Here is an 18,975-nt window from a genome sequence, read left to right on the forward strand (position 1 = left end):
TAGACATCTGGTCACAAACCCACTCATCGTCCTCTTGCATCAAAAATTGAGAATGCGCATACAAACTCTTACTGCGCTGGTACTACCCCCCCTACGGTTCCACCATATAAACCGGCCCTGAGCCCCGCCTGTTGGAGACTATGTGGACAGCCAGGCTCCTTCTACCACATATGGTGGTCGTGCTTGAAGGTTCAACTTTTTTGGGTGCAGTGTGTAACTATATTCGCAGACATTACTCGATAATTCCACTTGAACCTGAACCTATCCTCCTGGGGGCCCCGGTCCCGGAGTGCTACCGCAGATCGGGACGAAAAGCTAAACTCCTGACTTATTGCCTGCTGGCAGCGCGGATTGTGGTGGCTGGCACATGGAAATCCACTGAAGGTCCACTGGTGGCGCTGTGGTGGGGGAAAATGTGGGACATCCTTATTGCAGAAAAGATAACGGCGGCCAGAGCCAGGACTCTGCATCGTTTCCAGGACACTTGGGCCCCATTTCTAGACTATAACAGAAAGTTCAGAGTCCTAACCTTCCTACCATGGAATGTCGCAACTATCCGAGCGGAAGAGGAAACATAGTAAATCCAGGAACCCAGGTCGGGGTGGGATGGGTACGAGTACGGGGGAGGTTGGGAAGTTAACCGCCACACAATAATTTTGTTTGTAATGTATTCACTCTGCTCTGTTGCAAAAATAAACACAGTTTAAAAAAAAAAGGCAAGTCGCAGAGAATTTGTAAAGTATTCATATGTGTGCATGTTGGTGGGTCTGTGGGGTGGGAGGCAGGGGTGCAATGTTTGTGGCAGGGAGGGTATTGTGCTGGGGAGTGACAAGGGTTGGGGGGTAAAACTCCCGACGGAAAGAAAACCTATTGGCGCGGGTGAGGACAGGGTTGGGAGGGCGTGACAGGCTAGCTTCCAGTGGGGTTCGGGTGGGTAACACCTCACTAATTTGTCTTAACGTAATGTTGCCAGCTGAAGGCAGCACAACATCGTCTCTTCAATATGCAGGATTATGACATAGAACCGATTGCTTACAAGCCCATCACCCCCACCTCCCCTTATCCGGCCAATGGTATCCTCCATTCAACCACATTTCAAACAACTTCTTCAATCACTCTGCTACCCGCCCACGCTGTGCATCTTCACATGTTCACTCCTTCTGCTCCTTGGCCACTCTTTGAAGGAATATACCAGCTCTCCACATCAAAAATACCTCTGCCACCCACCCCTTTAAATCTGCACTGAACTACACCTAATACGCCCCTATTAAGGTGGATGTAGCACTCCCACCTTTCCCCCCAGAACGCTGCTTTCATTAACCTGTCCCTTACTCCTACAGCACTCCAATCCATGCACCTTTCCAGCCCCACCGAGCTACTTCCTGTCACGTGTCTTGTCCTGCCCCTAGTGCATATACCCCATTCTCCCCATCATCACCAAGTAAGGAGCTCTGTTGTATTACCTCTTTTGTAAGGTATCTTATACAGGATACGCTTATACTGTTGGTTCTTTTGCAGTATGTTTGTGTTCGAAATACATTGTCTCCTCAAACAATAAAAAATAGAAAAAGTAAGTTTTATCTTACTGTATATTTATCAGATCATTGAGAATGGTAGGCAGGTGCCAGGTGGCATTGGGTCTCCAGTGCTCCAGACATCCCTGGGGTGCATGGGGCACCAGTGAGGAGCTCTTACATCACATGACCTGTGTGTGTCTGAGTGTCGGGAATACGCACATGCAGATATGCCCGTTCCATTCGGGGGATGTTAGCCCACCAATCTAAACATGTTAAATGAGCACTCAACAAGCATTCATTCAAGGCAAGGTGACCACTAAAATGGTCAAACAAGTTGAGGGCTCAGAGTTCAGCACTTTCACTAAACCAATGCTCATCAAACCCTCAATCTGTTATATTGAGGAGTTTTTGAAGTGCAGTTGAGGTTTAATTGAGCACTTCCAAGGAGTGCATGGAGGTGAGCAATCTAATTTGCATGTGCAAATCTCAACGAGTGCTCAATTTCAATACAGTTGAGCAGTAGTTGAAAGCTCCTGGTTGAATGCTGTATGGTTTTAATGTTGCCTTGTGGGAATTGTGGTCCTGGGTTTATAATGGGGAAATCCTGGACTACAAATCCCAGCAGGCAAAGTTACAACCAGGACTGAACTAGCAACTTCCCAATGAGACGGCATGTAGGAACATAAACATTTGTTATTCAGCTGTTCCTGTGCTCTGTTTAGTACACAAGGGGACAGAGAGGCACGGGGCTACAAAATAAGAAAGCAGTGAATCAGTAACACATTTTGAAGCAAATGTCAATGGGAAAAACCCAATTTTCATCTCGTCCTTTCCTGAATCCGGTTCAGTGCTTCAAACAAACATGGCTGCGAGCAAGGAGAGCTGAACTCCAGGCCTGAAAAAGCTTCCCCTCCGAGCACCAAAGACGAGCAGGAAAGTTCAATAGAAGGCACAGTACTGTGAAGAACAAACAACAGCGAACTGCTGAACGAAACCTCCCGGGAAGAGCACAGAGCGAAGAGAGCAAGTTCACCAGCAAAGGCAATTGCTGTAGAGAAGCAAGCCATTTATGTAGGCCAGTGACTGTGGTGTCCCCAGACGCTGGTGCAGCACTGAACCACATCAGCCGTCAGTAGCCGACGCAAGCCAGCTGGTCCCAGGGCCGTTCACAGGAATCTGGTACCACAAGGAAACTAACCTTTAAAGTAGTGGTCTTCAAACTGTGAGCGGAGGCCCGAAGGATGGCAGAGTGTAGGGGTCGCGACGTACTTCAAAAGGTGACTGCATTCAGCAAACACTATTTTTGCCCAAGTGGTGGGGGCTTGACAAAAATATTTTTGCACAAGGGGTGCTCACCACACACACGTTTGAATGCCACTGCCTTGAAGGAACCTTGTTACACTGCATGGACGTTAGGTGGCTGGAATAAGACTGCAAACTTTCAAACTTTTCAAGAAATTCCCCTTGAAAAACTTTGAGACATGGGAGTCTGCCATGTTCTACAGGAGTTTATAACATGCCACACTGCCCTATTGGGTCCTTGGACACACAGAGCATGTTAACAAGTTTCCTCTTTCTGGCAAACTTGCTATGGATATAGATACACAATTATTACATTGTTTGGAGGTACTGTGGCGAGTGTAAAGCCATGTTGTGCTGTGATGGTAGTAGGCGTCCATATATGGTTTTTGATTGGGTGGTATTTTCTTGATTTTCCCCACAGTTATGTGCATGTTCCACGTTGCATCATTGTGAATGCAATAATATGTGTGATCTGATCATTTAGTAGGTGTTTAGGTACAAAGACCTAGTCCATGCCAACAAACTATCTGATCATATACAACCACGACAGGGGTTTTCTTGGGAAAAGAAAACGGTAGTTTATTGCAAGACAATTGAATACGTTTTATAGGAGCATGTTTTCTTCCCATTGGACAATCAGAAATTGTAGAATACAGTCTCTAACCTCCATTAGCACCCTGGCAGTGGGAGCCAGCCAATTAGATTGCTAGGAACCGCCGTTGCAAGCCCGTCTTACATGCCGCCTGACTGCCGGCGCCCGCAGTCACCATCTTACCCCCACCCACTTTCCTTTTTTCTTTTTAACCCTACGACCCCCTACTTGCCTTATCCACTCCTTCCCTCGCCTTCCGCGGGCCTCCATGAAGCCACACTTCCTTTTCCATGGCAGCCATCTTTGTAAAGGATTTTCCTTTGTGCAACTGGTTATCGGTAGCCGGGGATGCTAATGCCCTTAATCCCTATTCCAAATGTTGGAAAGGGGGTGATGGCCGCAGAGCCCTTGTTAATGACCCTCGCTTTGCTCAGGCAGTTAACTTGGGCTGCCAGGCTGTTTCCCAATTCCAGCCCTCAGAACGGGGGCTTAATGCCACAATAGAAGCGTTTATTCCATGCTCTCTCCATTGTCCTTCTGTTTCCATCTCTCTAGCTAATAAGCAAGCACAGAGAAAGGGGTTTCAACCACCTTTAAAAAAGACTGCACTCCAATCTTTCCTTTCTGATGTTTGCAATTGGGCACTGGGCGAGGAGACATGGCTATGCTCTGTCACAGAAAGCTCAAGGTGAGGCCTCCCCCCACACTCCCCCACAAGTTCTAATTGCATTAGGGTCCTCCTCATTAGCTTCTGTTGTTCTACTGTGTGCTATTTAACCTTGACCCTCTTTACATGTCAATGTCTTTGGCTCGGGACCACTTAAATCACATACCATACAACAGAGACCCTCTGATGAGGGCTTCAACCCTTCATTTGAAACTTGCACAGCTATGATATCTTCATAGTTCAAGTACAGTTCACTCTTCAATAAGCAGGGTGAACACCACAAAAATGTCCTGTGGTACTGATTAAAAAATTCTGTGAACAATGAATACTATACAGGGTCCTTTGCGGGCTACAAAAAAGCCACATCCCTTACTTATTTCTATGTCTAACTGCCAAGACCTTACCACATTATTCCCTTCCACAGCATCCCAAGAAGTCTAACAACTTTATTTCTATGTCCAGTGTGAAAGAGTCTAGCATATCCTTCTACCCTGCCTTGTGGCATGTTCTGTTGTCCTGTGGGATGTGGCAGCAACCTCTCCTGCCTTGTATGTCCCCAATGATGCCCCTTTGGTGAACCTTGAACTTTTGCCAGCACATTTATGGGAGAGTTTAAAAGTGTGCAAGATCTCATGCCAACCAACATTCTGGCAGGTGACCTACCTTCAAATATGACTGCTCTTTTTAAAAAATATATATATTTTTTTATTGAGTACAATAAACAGGGTGTACAGGCTATAGTCTTGACCATGCATCTTAAATACCTTTAATGATTTCAATAGGTACAGAATAAGGATTTGCAGATGTGAGAGATTACCTTATCACCAGCGGCATCAATAAAAACAGACATGCTGTGCTGAGGGTAAGGGACAACAGTAAGCAATGAGACAGTGAACAATTAAGAAAAAAAGACGAAATGGAGGGCCTACAGCACATGAGATCGGACATGACTAGTGGACAGGTCATTACATTTCTCTAAGTTATATTCGTACTTCTGCAGCCTCTCACGCCAGGTACAAATAATAGTTTTTGCATACTTAAATCGTGTCAGCATACACAGCACATCTAAGCACAGGTTAGGGTAGACTAAAGGAACTCTGACAGGCAGCTTTGTACAACCCTACACCCAGTTTAAAAAGTAGCCTAGGAATTTACAAAATCACTGATCCTACCAACAAAGATGCCGATTTGTTACATTTTCAGGGACCTTCAAGCTTCTTTGTGTTGCACACCTCCTGTTGAAATTGCTCAGTTAGTTTAGCATAAGGACCAGGTGAGGGCAATGTACCATTCGATTTTGGACACAGAGGGCACGCACAACAGCTGGTCAGTTTAGGAGCAAGAGTGGGGTACCTCTACTGCCGGCATTTGCCTCAGACATCTTACCAACGTGTGTAAAAGTTGTAAATGTAGGAGCACAATTCGGTAAACACCCATGTACTTCATAGAGACAGCCCAGCAGACTCTCTCCTCCTTCCTCTCTTCTACAGTGTAAACAGCTTTTAATGTTGAGGTGATACCTTCCTGGTCTCCACTACACCCCTTGAATAGAAGAGCTCACAATGTGTGCATACGCCAATCCCTTACTGCCCCTCCCTAGCCCTGAAAACTAGCCCTTAAAATATGGATGAATAAAGCATTGCATTTTTCCCCCTGAGGCCATCATTTAGCAACGGCACAAGTTAAAAAACACTCTGAGACCTTGTAATGCCCCCAACCCGAGCGTTGGGGGCATTACTGTCCCAGGTAATCCCCCGGGGCCCATAGGTAGGGAGGGCCTTACCGAAGACCCTGGGGCATTACCTGGGACGGTAATGCCCCTGACGCGAGGGTTCTATTGCTATTAGTACCCCGGCCTGCAAAAATTGCGTGACCGGGGCACTAAAAGCTTCTTTTTTTTTTTTGTCCCGAAACGCTGCAGCGTTTCGGCGCTGCAGCGTTTCGGGAGAAAAAAAAAGAAAAAGAAAATGGGCAACGCCATGGAAAGGGAAAACGGAGTCCGTTTTCCCTTTCAATGGCAGCCATCGGAAGCGGACGCGCTGGGAACACAAGTGTTCCCAGCGCGTCCGCTCCCGAAAAAGGATAAAAAGAAGGTAAGTGGGGTTGGGAGGGCGGGAGTGGGACGAGAAAAATAAAGCAATTTTTAAGAAAAGTACCTGTGTCCCCGGCGGGGGACGAGGGAAGCCTCCAGCCGTGTGGAGGCACGGAACGGGGATGGCCCCACTCCGAGTCTCCACACGGCTGGAGGCTTCCCTCATCCCCCGCTGGGGACATAGGACCAAGAAGGTAAGTTGGGGGGGTGGGTGGGAGGGAGGGAAGGGATTTAAAAAAAAAAGACTTACCCGAATCCCCGGTGGGGGGCGAAGGCAGCCTCTCAGCCACGTGGAGGCTCGGAGCGGGGATGGCCCCGCTTCGAGCCTCCTCATTGGCTGAGGGGCTGCCATGCCCCCTGTCTGGGACAAAGGCCGTGGAATGCCGACAGAGGGATTCCCGGCCGGGTAGGGACCTGGCGAGAGCCAATCAGAATGCTTGTCGCATTCTGCTTCGCTCTCGCCGGGTTACTAATTAGAAATGGCCCATAGGGACTGCAAACTCACGATTGCAGTTGGATTGCCAAAACCATCACATACCCAACCCCAAAACCCACCCATGCCTGTCACTGTCAACAAACTGCTCTCCACCATCCTGCAGCTGTGACACCTCCTTGTCCTCTTTTTTTGGAAAGGGTGCTGGACATTTTGAGGAACCCACATTCCACCGTCCATCTTTTCTGCTCAGCGTTTCATCATGAAGAATCCCCTGCAGGGTTGCAGCATCGCTCTGATCCTGCAGGCCTGGAGCCATGTGGAGACATGAGTGTGTAGGGCAATCTTGAACGCCTGAAATGAACAAAAATGCATAGAACGGACCTGACCGCAAAGAATTGCGTGACGTACATAATATGCTTTTGAATCACAGGGAACATCTGAAAGAGCATACAGCATACTACACCCCACGCTTACGCTCTCCTTTACACCACCACTCAACTAGAACACAGAGATACTATGACACCATTCGGTATAACTGTTCTCATATCAACATCTGCCGCTCACTCCCCATCACTCTAAGTAAACATTGCTGGTTTCACATCCCCCAGCCAGGCGTTCTCCTCAGGCCTAACGCAGCCACACTCGGTCTGGATAACTCCGGCCAGAGCGAACACATACTCCTGATCTCTCAACCACCACACCTTCCGCTAAGAAGCAGCTACCACATGAACTCCGCACCAGCTGCACACATACCTGGTGCGCACACGCACCTTTGGACTCGCTCTACCCTCTCTACTGACCTGAACTTCAGTTCCCAAGGGCGTTAAACCTACCAGCGCCTTCAGGCCATACCAATGGTTTATAAGGCGCTATATAAATGCAAAATAACATAACATAACATGTCATAACCTGGTGAGTTTGTGTATGTTGGTGGCGATGGAGTGGGGACTTAATTTTGAACTCTGTGAGAAGGGGGACTCAGCCTTGAGGGAGGCAGCAAGGTAGATATCTGGGCAAAATGAGTAGGTATTCTGTACCCTGCCATGACTGATGAGAGGCAAACACCTGGCAAAAACACCTTCCTGTCGTGCCCAAGGCAGGCCCTCCCCTGACAGGTAGAATTACCAGCCGAGCCATTGAGAACAGCACCTGAGCATGGTGGGAATCTCTCAACCTACCAACCAGCACACTAAGTAGGCAAAATGAGCGATTGCTGCCCCAAATTTCATGTACACCTTTCTCTGAATTAAAGGTTCTTGCATCCCAATACTCTTAACTCGAGCGCATAGTAATTGATGGGGTTTTAAAGATTGTTCCTTCCCCTTCATCTGCCAACTTGCAGATACGTGTTTAGTTGCAGATGGAAAACTCAGCATTGATGTGAGAGAGACAGAGAGAGAGAGAGAGAGAGAAAGAGACAGGGGGAGGATTGACAAGGGAAGTGTGACGTAGTGAAATGCAACCTTTATTCAAAACACCTGTGGCGGAGGTCCACAGCTGTTGGTTGCACTGCCTTGTAAAGCCTATTTCCTGCTTCTCCAGACTAACTGTCTCCTCTCTAAGTTATCATACCACCTTACACTACACATGCAAACCTCTCCAGATGCACCACAGTGCTAGCCCTTAGCACATCAACATCAACCACGCCACGTCTAAGCTCTCCTCTTTATCCACCTCCCAAATCAGTGGCAATCTTGACCAAAAGCTCTGTAGTCTATAAGATCTTGGGATCTTTATTTTGGATAACATACTCCCAGGTTTCTCCGACAAACCCATCAAAAGCAGATTGGAACTCAGGAACCGGGTTCTTCCGACCTGCACCTATCAACACCAAAGGTTTCGCATCTGCCCTTTCCACTATCCCACTAATTAAACTCAACCCCCTTTTTTCTTACAGAAGCAAGCACAAGGCAGTCTGCAAAAGTGGAAACCAGGTGCTATACAAGATCACTTACCTTATATTATGTACCATCAAAGGGACATCCTTGGTTTTTCACACTTTCAGAAATTATTCATTGAACCTGTAACAACCCTATACATACATTTCTGTAGCAGGAATAGGGACGTGGGGAAAGAGTCGAGGATATCAGTAATCTGCAGTGCTGTGAGTGGGATAGCCTCCTCTAGTGACATGCACTCAGAGGCCACCCTCCAGAGTTCCATTGCTAATAGGTGGCTCAAGAACATATGCCCAAGAGACTCAGCCCTCTCTCCAGAATACCAACAAGCATCCCAGTCACTCGGTGAAAGCTTGTATATTGTTGCTGGTGACAAGTAATGTCTTAGTAGAATAAATTGCAGTGTGTACTATCACTAATAGTCACGTCTGCTTCTAGCTACCTCTCTACACATTACGCCCCAGCCTTCCCTACAAACAGTGAGGATACTGTTTTGGGTTACACAGTTTTTCTTAATTTTTTTTTTAACTTCCCTACTTTCCATACTCCGTGCCCAAATTAGTTAGAAATAGGGGCAGTTCAGAGAGTCTCCCACATTCCTCCGTTATTGTACCCATACGGTGTTACCTGTCCCCTTCCCTGTGTGGCACCGTCGCAATGTATAATCAGTAGTGTAGCCAAGATGTATTTCTGGGATGGGCCTGTAAGTTATGCATGCAGGCCCATTGCAGGGGCTCGTGAAACTGAAGGAGATTTATTTCTTTTTTTCAGTGCTTTCATTTGCATGAACATATGGACCAGGTCAGCGTTTGAACTGTTCCATGATATTGTAGAGACACAATTCAATTACATTCCCACTTCCACTGTCCTGGAACTTAAGGTAATGGGAATCCCATGATAATCTCTACAGAGCTGTATCACTGCTTTTAAACCACACTCCAAAATACACTGTGTCGTAATAGTACCTGTTTGTAATCAATACTTGACAGGGCTATGCATCTTGTGATGATGTGTTACATTGTGGCCATTTTGAAGTGCTGCAAAAAGGAATGTGTGATTATTGTATGATTCCATTTGTTGTTTTGGAATATCAGATGGGGGCCTTAATACCAGTGAATGAGCCAAACATTCACACTTACCAGAAGGACTAATAGCAGGCAAAGAAGTAAAATTCACTGCATCACAGTAAGTACCATCAGCTTTATAACACTTTGAATAATGTATGTTAAGATTAACTTCCCAAATAAACTTTATTCATATTTCTGACTGCATGACTATAAAAGAAAGAACTGATCCTAACATAATTCGAGCATGTTTTCTGCTCTGGCGCATAACAGTGCAATTCAGGCAAAGTAGCTGCTCAATATCAACATTCATAAACCTACTTAAGGTAGAAATGCAGACAGCAGACATCCCCTTTTTCACCTAGCATCAGTCCTTCACAAACCCTCCAGTTTCTTAAACATATACGAGGACCAAGCGCTCAAACATGTTCTATAAGTCCTAACATATGTATTGCATGCCATGCTGCATACCTATACATAGTATACATGCCTGACTTAATGTACCAGAATGCAATATGAAGTGCACTCAATAGACAGACACGGTTTATTATGTCACGCCTGTCATACCACAATGTGAATATATCTGCACATTACCCTATGTACGTCTGCACTTCCTTCAGGCTTACAAACAACATAGAAGAGTCTGTGTGATTGTCAACTGCTTGTAGTCATTTTTAGGCATGAGCAAGTCTCTTCATTCTAAGCTTAAGATGCATAATCATTTTAAATCCACAATTAAAGGTGTTAAAATCCTTTCTAGAGATGATCTGTCAAAGCCTCCTTTTGGAGTAGGAGCAGATAATATCAAAGGTATTACTGTGCTTTAGTTGTGTTTGCTTTAGCAACATGGGGCCTCATTACGACCCAGCCGGTAAGTTACCGCCTGGGTCGTACCCTTACCACCATGGTGTAAACTATGTTTACACCATGGTGGATGGCGGATTTACCGCCCCATTCCAAGGTGAGTGGGACGGTAAATCCCCATTTCCCATTTTACCCTTCCCCATTCCCATTTTTGCCCCATAGGGCATAATGGGAGTGGGGAAGGCGCTAATTACACCACCGTAAATTACGGTGGCGTAATTAGCACCATGGTCCCTTAGCGCCATGGATTTTAACGCCTGCAAAAAGCAGGCGTTAAAATCACCATGGCGCTAAGGGACCTTGTAATCAGGCGTTAAGGGTCGGCGCCGTTTCCGGCGCCGTTAACCCCTTAACGCCTGACTCGTAATGAGGCCCATGGTCTTTCTGCAGATGCTCCCCTTGCTTTCCTCTTTGGTAGAGGACTCTGAAAAAGATCTCTTAATATGGATGTGCTGCTCCAGTGCGTACTTGTATATTGTAGCACAAACATTCAGCATCCTGCAATCAGAGAAGGGAAGTACTGCCCAACATTATGTCTATTTAACATGTAAACAGGCTCTATTACTAGCCAAGGAAGGCACAATAAATGTTGAAATGATTTAATTGTATCTAATGGAGTACACTGAATTGCAGACAGAGGCTTGTTATTGATGGCCCACTAGTGATTTAGTTCTATCCTGTGCTGGCTTCCGTTCCGTCCCGAAAAGCTGCACAAATTAAAGGAGAGCAGAATATGTGTTACTTTATTCACAAAGGTAACCTGAGCTTTTCAGGAGGAGCTGGACTGTAGCACAAAGATATGCTGTCCAGTCCCCTTGTATAAATTATTGTTGGAAGCACGTCCACGACACTAATGTATGACAAGCTTGCAGGGACCACAGGGTTTCTGGGAGCAAATTTCAGAGAGACGGGCCGTTAAAGGCCCCGTCTCTGTGAAATGCCTTAAAAAAACAATAATTATTTCCATTCTCGTTTGGGAGGTGGAAATGCTAGTGTGACGGCTGCAATTTAACCTGCAGATGTCACAATTTAAAGACTAATCATGACATGATCAGAAATAACCCTTGCTTCAGGGCATTTAAAAGCGGATCCCATTTTTTTAATTCAGGATGAACATTTAAATGCCCTTAAATCCCCCCATATTTTACAAAATGCGGAAAGGGGGAAAGAAGGGAAGACGTGCTCATTCAAATGCCCTTTGTGAATTGGGCTTCTCCATTTTTGGGCGCAAGTGTGCCAAAACTGATTTGAGAATCTGGCCCTGTGTCTTCCATGTCAGGGCCACGTGGACATATTTTGAGACCCAGTGAATAGACAACTTAGGGGACCGCCAAAACTAAGAAATGAAGAGACCACAAGATACTATGGTCACTCCCATCCCACCCATTCATCGCAATCAGAACCCTTAACTTTTCCCCCTTGATTTAGGCTGGACTTTGTGGGATGTTTTTATCCATGCATCCAAGCCCTACCACCAAAACTGTGCATTACTGGCATTGAAAACATCATAATGGCCAGAGCTCCCCAGAAAATGCACAGGAAAATCCCATTTCGCCTATATTGTGAGCTCAGAGAGGCAATGCTGATTGCCAAAAGCAAACCCATAACTGTTGGGAATTCCTTTTTCTTGAATGTCAAATATGGCAAAATCATGGGCACAGAATTACTTTACTGCAGAAACACACCAATGCCATGTCCTGAACATGGACAATATACTCCATGTAATATCACTTGCTGAAATGAATCAATCTAAAAAAAATCCCAAGGATGGATGCAGTAACCACAAAATCCTGAGGGTGGCGCCAGCGGTCTAAACTCTGACAGGAGAGCTGTCTTGCAAAACTGTCTAGTGCAAAGAAAGGGGTCTTATTTCATTAAAAGTTCAAAGGGGTTGCCTGTCCTGAGAACTCTTGACACTTCAGAACTCAACACAAGAAGCCAGGAAATCACAGGGTTCTGTTAATTATATGCAAAGTGGCTCCCTGGCCTCCTGATCTCAGCTTCCCAGAGACCACACAATGGCCCCTCTCCTCTGAAAGGAATATGTTGATTTTTACTGTTTCCTGTCAACAAAGGCCTGCCTGCCCAGAGGACACATGTGACTGACCCACCCAAGTCTTGGAGGCGGACTCCAACACTCTGAGAACTGACTTGAAAGCAAAATATATATTTTACAAAAACACTGATAACTCTTTGTAATCAAATGACAGAAATGTATAACCTTGAGAGCCTTAATTTAGAAAATGTACCTTCAATTCAAGCCCAAACTCCAATTTGTGTGATGTTCTGGGGCAAAACCCCGCTAATTGTTAATATTACAGACACTGTGTTTAAGTTAGACAAATGAAAATTTACTGGAGTATGTATGGACAGGCCGTGTACATGTGTACACATCTGGAGAAAAATCTGATGTTGCAAAACCACTAAAAAGGTGCAAATATTGCCATTTCTGAATGCAAGCCCCCAGGAAGAGCAAAGTTTGAACAGGGGATACCTCCTGTGATATGTGAGGGGTGCATGTAATTTTAAACAAATGTTTACCTGTGCAAATGTCTTTTTATATCAAATATAGATTGTGTGCAATTTGACAGGGGAGTGTCCTCTCTGCAAGCCATTAAATGACATCGCTCTGACTCACAGTTCCTTCCCCAATCAAGTGAGAAATGGAAATTTGACCAATGGCAAGTGGAGAGGGGTAGGGTCTAGTGATGCTGCACACACACCCACATTCTAAACAGATAAAAGCAGATAGTGCAAGCCAAATAGACATTCATTTTCCACTTGCAGCTGGAAGCTCTGCCAAAATTCCATACCTTACCTCCATCAATCTCCAGAGAAAGCTGTGCAGAAAGACCCAGAGAAAGCAGAGCAGTATCCAAAACCAGAGAGAGCTGAACCGGAGTCCAGTCCAAAACCTGACCAGATCCGTGGCGAGGCATATTTCTAAATATAGTGTGAGTACATAGTAGAACTGTGCAGAACCAATCTCTTAGTTAAAATAATATAATTCAATTCTATTTTAATCTAAGTAGAACTGCCTCCTAACTGTCACCTGTCATTTGCAAAGCTGTCACTTGTGATTTGCTAGTTGCAAGCTGCACTTGTCTTTTTGAACTTTAAAATTTCAAATCTGAAAAACGACCTTTATTTAATCGCTCATATCTCCGTGACCGTTTGTCCTAGAGACTTGCAGTAACTCAGAAAGCTTAGAATCGTGGCTTTCCTACGAACCTAGAACCGCATTCCTACCCCCTATAGTTTTGCCGTAATCGTGAAAAACGCACTCGCGAATTTTGCCGCGATTTGCACATTTCTCCACGTGTGAAAACAGAAGCTTCTTGCTTTCATTTGCCAAAAATTTGTTTAACCTACCAATTACTCCTAGATCCTTGCTAAAGTGAGCCTGGACTAATATTAACTTGATTTCACTCACCCTGAACCTCCTAGAGGGAATTAAAAGCATTTTAGCATATTTTTGTCTACATTGCCAGCACATTTAAAAGCATTTGGGCCTGTGTTTTCAACGTCTGTAGTCTAAGTTGCTGGGTGAACTGAATCACATTTGATTTCATTTCTGAGAACTGTGTGCCTTCCTTCCATTTCCTTGCATAGCATAAAAGGGGGGGGGGGTGAATTGTCCAAGAAAGTGATTACATTGTCTTTTGCTGAAATCCTATCAAGTTATTTTCTGTACTGCATTTCATTCCACATTGCATCCATTTGAAACCATAAAAGTAATGTTGCTATCTTATCCATTTCATGTCAACTCCTTAGTGATTATCAAGAAGTGTGCTAGTGCCAGATTCTCCGTTGTTAATCTTGATCATCTCAGATTAAGTGTGAGATTCAATTATTAATTTATTATAAAGTGTGATATATATATATATATTGTTTAAATTATAAATTAAACCTTTTAACTTGCAAAACAGAACTACTTCTTGGCTCAGTGGGGTCAGGAGGATTCCAAGAGAGGGGTGTTATATAGGGGTGGTCATCCAGAACGCATGAACTGGACATAAAGATATATCAATAAGGGTTTTCATTCAGTATTCTAGACTAGGCGTTGACTTGGCTGTAGTGCTGAATTGAATCCTCTTACAAATTGGGGGCTCGACCGGGATGTTTGGGTTAGATCTACCATATGTGCAGATTAATACAGCGTGCCAGCTGACCAGATACACATATCCGGTCGGATCACCACGCTGTGTTACGCTGTAAAGCACTCCTCAAAGGAACGCTCTAGGAAACGGTCTGTTTTGCAAGAATAAAATACAAACTTCTGTAAGTCAGGACAGAGACCAATCTCTAGAATGACGACCTTAGTAGACATGAAAATAGCCAGAGAGCACTTCTTACATAAGTTATTTGTGAGAGGTGAGTGGACTCACCAGGACCAGACGGTCTGGTTGCAAGCAATCGCAGGCCCAGATCACGGAAACAGGGTCAGATATATGGAGAGACCAGGGTCCCTTACATGTGGCCCTGAGTGAACTATATATGTCCTCTAAGGCCAAGGATGAGCACAACAAGATTGCCAGGGTAGCGGCATATTTATATTTACATATGGGAGCCATGCAGGACAAATGTGCTGAAGGCCAAGATTTGGTGAGTAGACAACTGCTGGCATTACAGAAGGCCCAATCTGATCTGGACTCTTCTGAGCAGAGGCTGCAGAGGAGCCAGGAGTCAGAAAATGATAGTAGGCAGTATATCATTAAAATAAAAGAGGACATGGATATACTGCAACAGGAAAAGGCTGACCAGGATACTATATTTCTGGCCCTGCAGAAGGAGCACCAAGACAGTTTGGACTCCTTACTGCAGAGCCAGAAAAAGCTGGAGCAACAATTAGACTTTAACAGGGCATGCACGGAGCAGGTAGCCACCCTGCAAAGTCATCTAGATAGAGTGAAGGTAGAGAGCAACAAGCTGATTTTGAAAGACCTGGATACCCAGGCAGAGTTTGATGATCGCCAGAAAGCTGGTGCCTTTCAAAGGCAGAGGGACGACCTGGCGGCACAAATGCAGGCTCTTAGTCAGGAAAGAGACGCCTTAGGCCAGGAAGTCTGCCATTTAAAAAGGAAAATGGAAGAAAATCACCTGGCCCACCAAGGACTGGGTGACCTCCAAAAAGAACACCAGAACTTGTTAGAGCACACCAGGAGGGTGGAGGATGCTCTAGCAAGAAAGGAGCAGGCCAATAGGGACACAGCTCAGGAGGTAACCCTCCTGCAGCACAGACTGGCCCAGTGCTCCAGGACCAATCAGGAAACACAGAGAGAGAATGAGGCTCTCTGCCAGCACAATGATAGGCTCCAACAACAGGTAGCGATGCAGGAGAGACTGATAGAGTCTAGTAAGGCCTTAACTGAGGAATTGAAGGCGCAGGCTCTTGCATTGCAACAGGGAGCAGGGGCAGATAGAGATGAGGTTCGCTGGGAAAGAGAAACTCCTGAGCATAACCCCAGGAGCCCTAGTACCAGAGGCCTTTATCTCTCTCGGTCCCTGGACTCTGCCACGCCCATGTCCCCTGGCGCACATGAGCACAGGGCCAATGGGATGGCAGATTACTATCCAGCCAGAAGCATGGGGCTCATAGGCCAGTACCACCCAGGAATGGAGGGGCGGGCATCCGGATATGGGCACCCCAGCACAGTGCAATTTAATGGGGAACCCCAGGAGAGTAGGCCCATTAAGGGCATCCTGAAAACCTCTGCCCAGTTAGGTCAGTGGGGGGGGTACCCATCAAATCCTGGCCGCAAGGAGGAATCTGAAGACTCCTCTGAACTGCGCAGGACACAGGAGACCAGGTCCCCACATTCGGCCAGCCATTCCCAGGCTCGCAGAATCCGGGAAAACCTGGAAGAGCAGACAGGAACCTATGGGAGCAGTGCCTCTGAGTCAGAGGATGAATGGACAAGGGTTACCCGAACTAAAAAGGCCAATAAGGCAAAAAGGGCCTTGCTTAAGGACCCCTTAAAGCAGATTAAGGCGATCAGGAGCGTCATCACGCCTTACCATAAGAACGCTAAGTATTCTGTTTGGGAGCACTTAGAGTTGTTTGAGCAAATGATGGAGACTTTCCATTTGAAGGACAGCCAAAGCTGTATTCAATATGTAAAGTGGACCTTCTCCCCGGAATACTCCAGTTTCTTTGCGGGGCTGGAGGATCAAAATCATTTAAGATGGTCCACCTATAAGGCGGCCATCTTGAAACACTTTTCTGTTCACAGAAATCCTCAAGAGGCTCGCAAGGCAGCCTACAATTTGCAATGTGGGGAGGATCAGGCCCCACAAGAATTTGTGCAAGAACTGAAACGTGCTTTTGCGCAGACCACCAGAAGGGTGCGCACAGACAGTAGAGAATTCATTAATACATTTTTTCATGCCTTGCCCAAATACATAATGACCCAGCTCGTGAGGGATTTTCACGAGAAAAGATCTTTAGACTGGGTCATTGAACAGGCTACCCGGATCTATGAGGTGCAGAAACCGGTAGATAGCAAAAGTAATGCCCAGAAAAACCCCAAAGCCAACAGCACCCCTGCTGCTGCCAAGATGGCAGAGGTAAAGGTCACCCCCGTTTTGGATTTGGAGATGGGGGGCCTAAAAACCTACCTGCACCTAATAATGCTAGGCCCAGGAGGTCCTCGGGTCAGTCACAGACAGGGAGCCAAGGAGGCAGCCCCACAAATGGGGTCCCTCGCTCTCCTGATTATGTAAGTCCCCGTTACAAGGGAAATCGACCCATCCTGGGTTATGTGTGGACTCCTCCAGCCCAAGGGGGGGGATCCAGCCAAGCACCTAACCCAGGGAACTTCCCTCCTAACTTCCCACAGGAGGGCAGAAATTCTCCAAACCCTGGGCAGAACTTTTTCCCCAGGTATCCACCCAATTTCCAGCCCCAAAATCCTCCACCCTTCTTTCCCCAATTCCCTGAGCCCAGACAACCTAATCCGGGAGAGGGGAGGCCAAGGGTGGAAGGGTACCCAAATCTTCCCAACCCGGGGTATTACCAGAGGAGGGACAGCTACCCTTCCCGGGATCAGCCCAGGGGAGAAAACAGGGCCCCGTATCAGCCTGAGCGGGTTTCCCAGTTAGAGCGCCAGGTTCAAAACATGGCGCGGGATCTGGGTCACATACTGAGGGCTCAGCAGAACCCTCAGATGGGCGTGCCGGCGCAGAACGCACCCAACTCTGGACCTGGTGCTCCAGAACAATGACGGGGGCAGCACCCCGATAACACACCGGTTCCCAGGGAGGAGGCACAAGGGGAAGGGGGGTGTAAAGCCTTGGAGGAAGCTTCCTTCCTCACTTGTAAACAGCCCCTGGAAACCCAGGAACCGGAAACAAAATCTCTTGCCCCGGAAAGTCTGCCTCCTAAGGAGCAGAGGGGGGGTAGGAGAAACAAAGGACCCAAACAGACACAGTTTGAGGAGGAGGTACAGATCTTCCAATTTGAGGGAGAGGGATCCTCAGAGGATCCTGGGAAAAGGATCTTCTCCTTCAGAGAGGGGGGGACTCCTCCCAAAGAAAAATGGGTCCCTAGGGATGCAAATCCAGACTGGGGAGATGTGGAGACTGAGCTACCGCCGCCCACCATCTCATCCCAGAACCAACAGCAAGAAAATCCCCTGGTTCAAACCCATCCTGGTGACTGCCTCCAAAAAGGGGAGGGCGGCCCAGAACCGGAACCAGGGGAACCCACAATGGCTCTGATCTCCAGTTGCCAACTTTTTCTTTCAGATTCCCAAGGCTCTCCACAGAATTCTGCCCAAATTTCTTCTCTTGCAATGTCCAAAACCAGAAAGTTAGCCCACCAGTTGTCCAAAAATGTGCATTATCTGTGCCCCCTTGAGGAGAAGGAGGGAAGATATTATGCCCCGGTACAAGTACAGGGGCAGGGTACGATTTCAGCGCTGGTGGACACGGGATCTCAAGCTACCCTTCTGTCCAGAAGGGCCTTTGATGAACTGAATGCAGGAAGGGGAGGGAATTATCAAATTCCTCTCATCTCTCTTCCTGGACAACTCCAGAACTTTGACGGGAAGGAAATTCCCGTCGAGGGGACGGCAGACTTGGACATTAAAATTGGGCGACACAAGTTGAAACACCCGGTCATAGTTGTGACCCCAGAGGGCACCCCTTGTTTACTAGGGAATGACCTCCTGAGAAGGTTGTCACCTCTAATAGATTGCGTAAACAAGGTCCTCTGGACCCAGACTAGCCGACCAATAAAATTAAAACGGAGTGTCAACCATGTTAGTTTAAACGGCACCTGCCACATGGTTGAACAAAAATCTGACCAAGTAGAATTTCACTTCCAGAATAGCCAAATTCCAGACGTGACAGTAATAGCAGTAGGACAACAGACTGGTGATGGAGGGTCCTCTCTATTTCTGAAAATCAACCTGCCTTCCAGTCTAAAGTGGTACTCCACACTGGAAGGAAACACTCTGAGATTCTATACTAATCCACAATCAGAAACTCCCACTCCAATAGTCCAGAAAGATGTGAAATCAGCTCAGAGCCTGGCTGATATT

Source organism: Ambystoma mexicanum, chromosome 3p (assembly GCF_040938575.1).
Source record: "Ambystoma mexicanum isolate Mex_15411 chromosome 3p, UKY_AmexF1_1, whole genome shotgun sequence".
Classification (NCBI taxonomy): Eukaryota; Metazoa; Chordata; class Amphibia; order Caudata; family Ambystomatidae; genus Ambystoma; species Ambystoma mexicanum.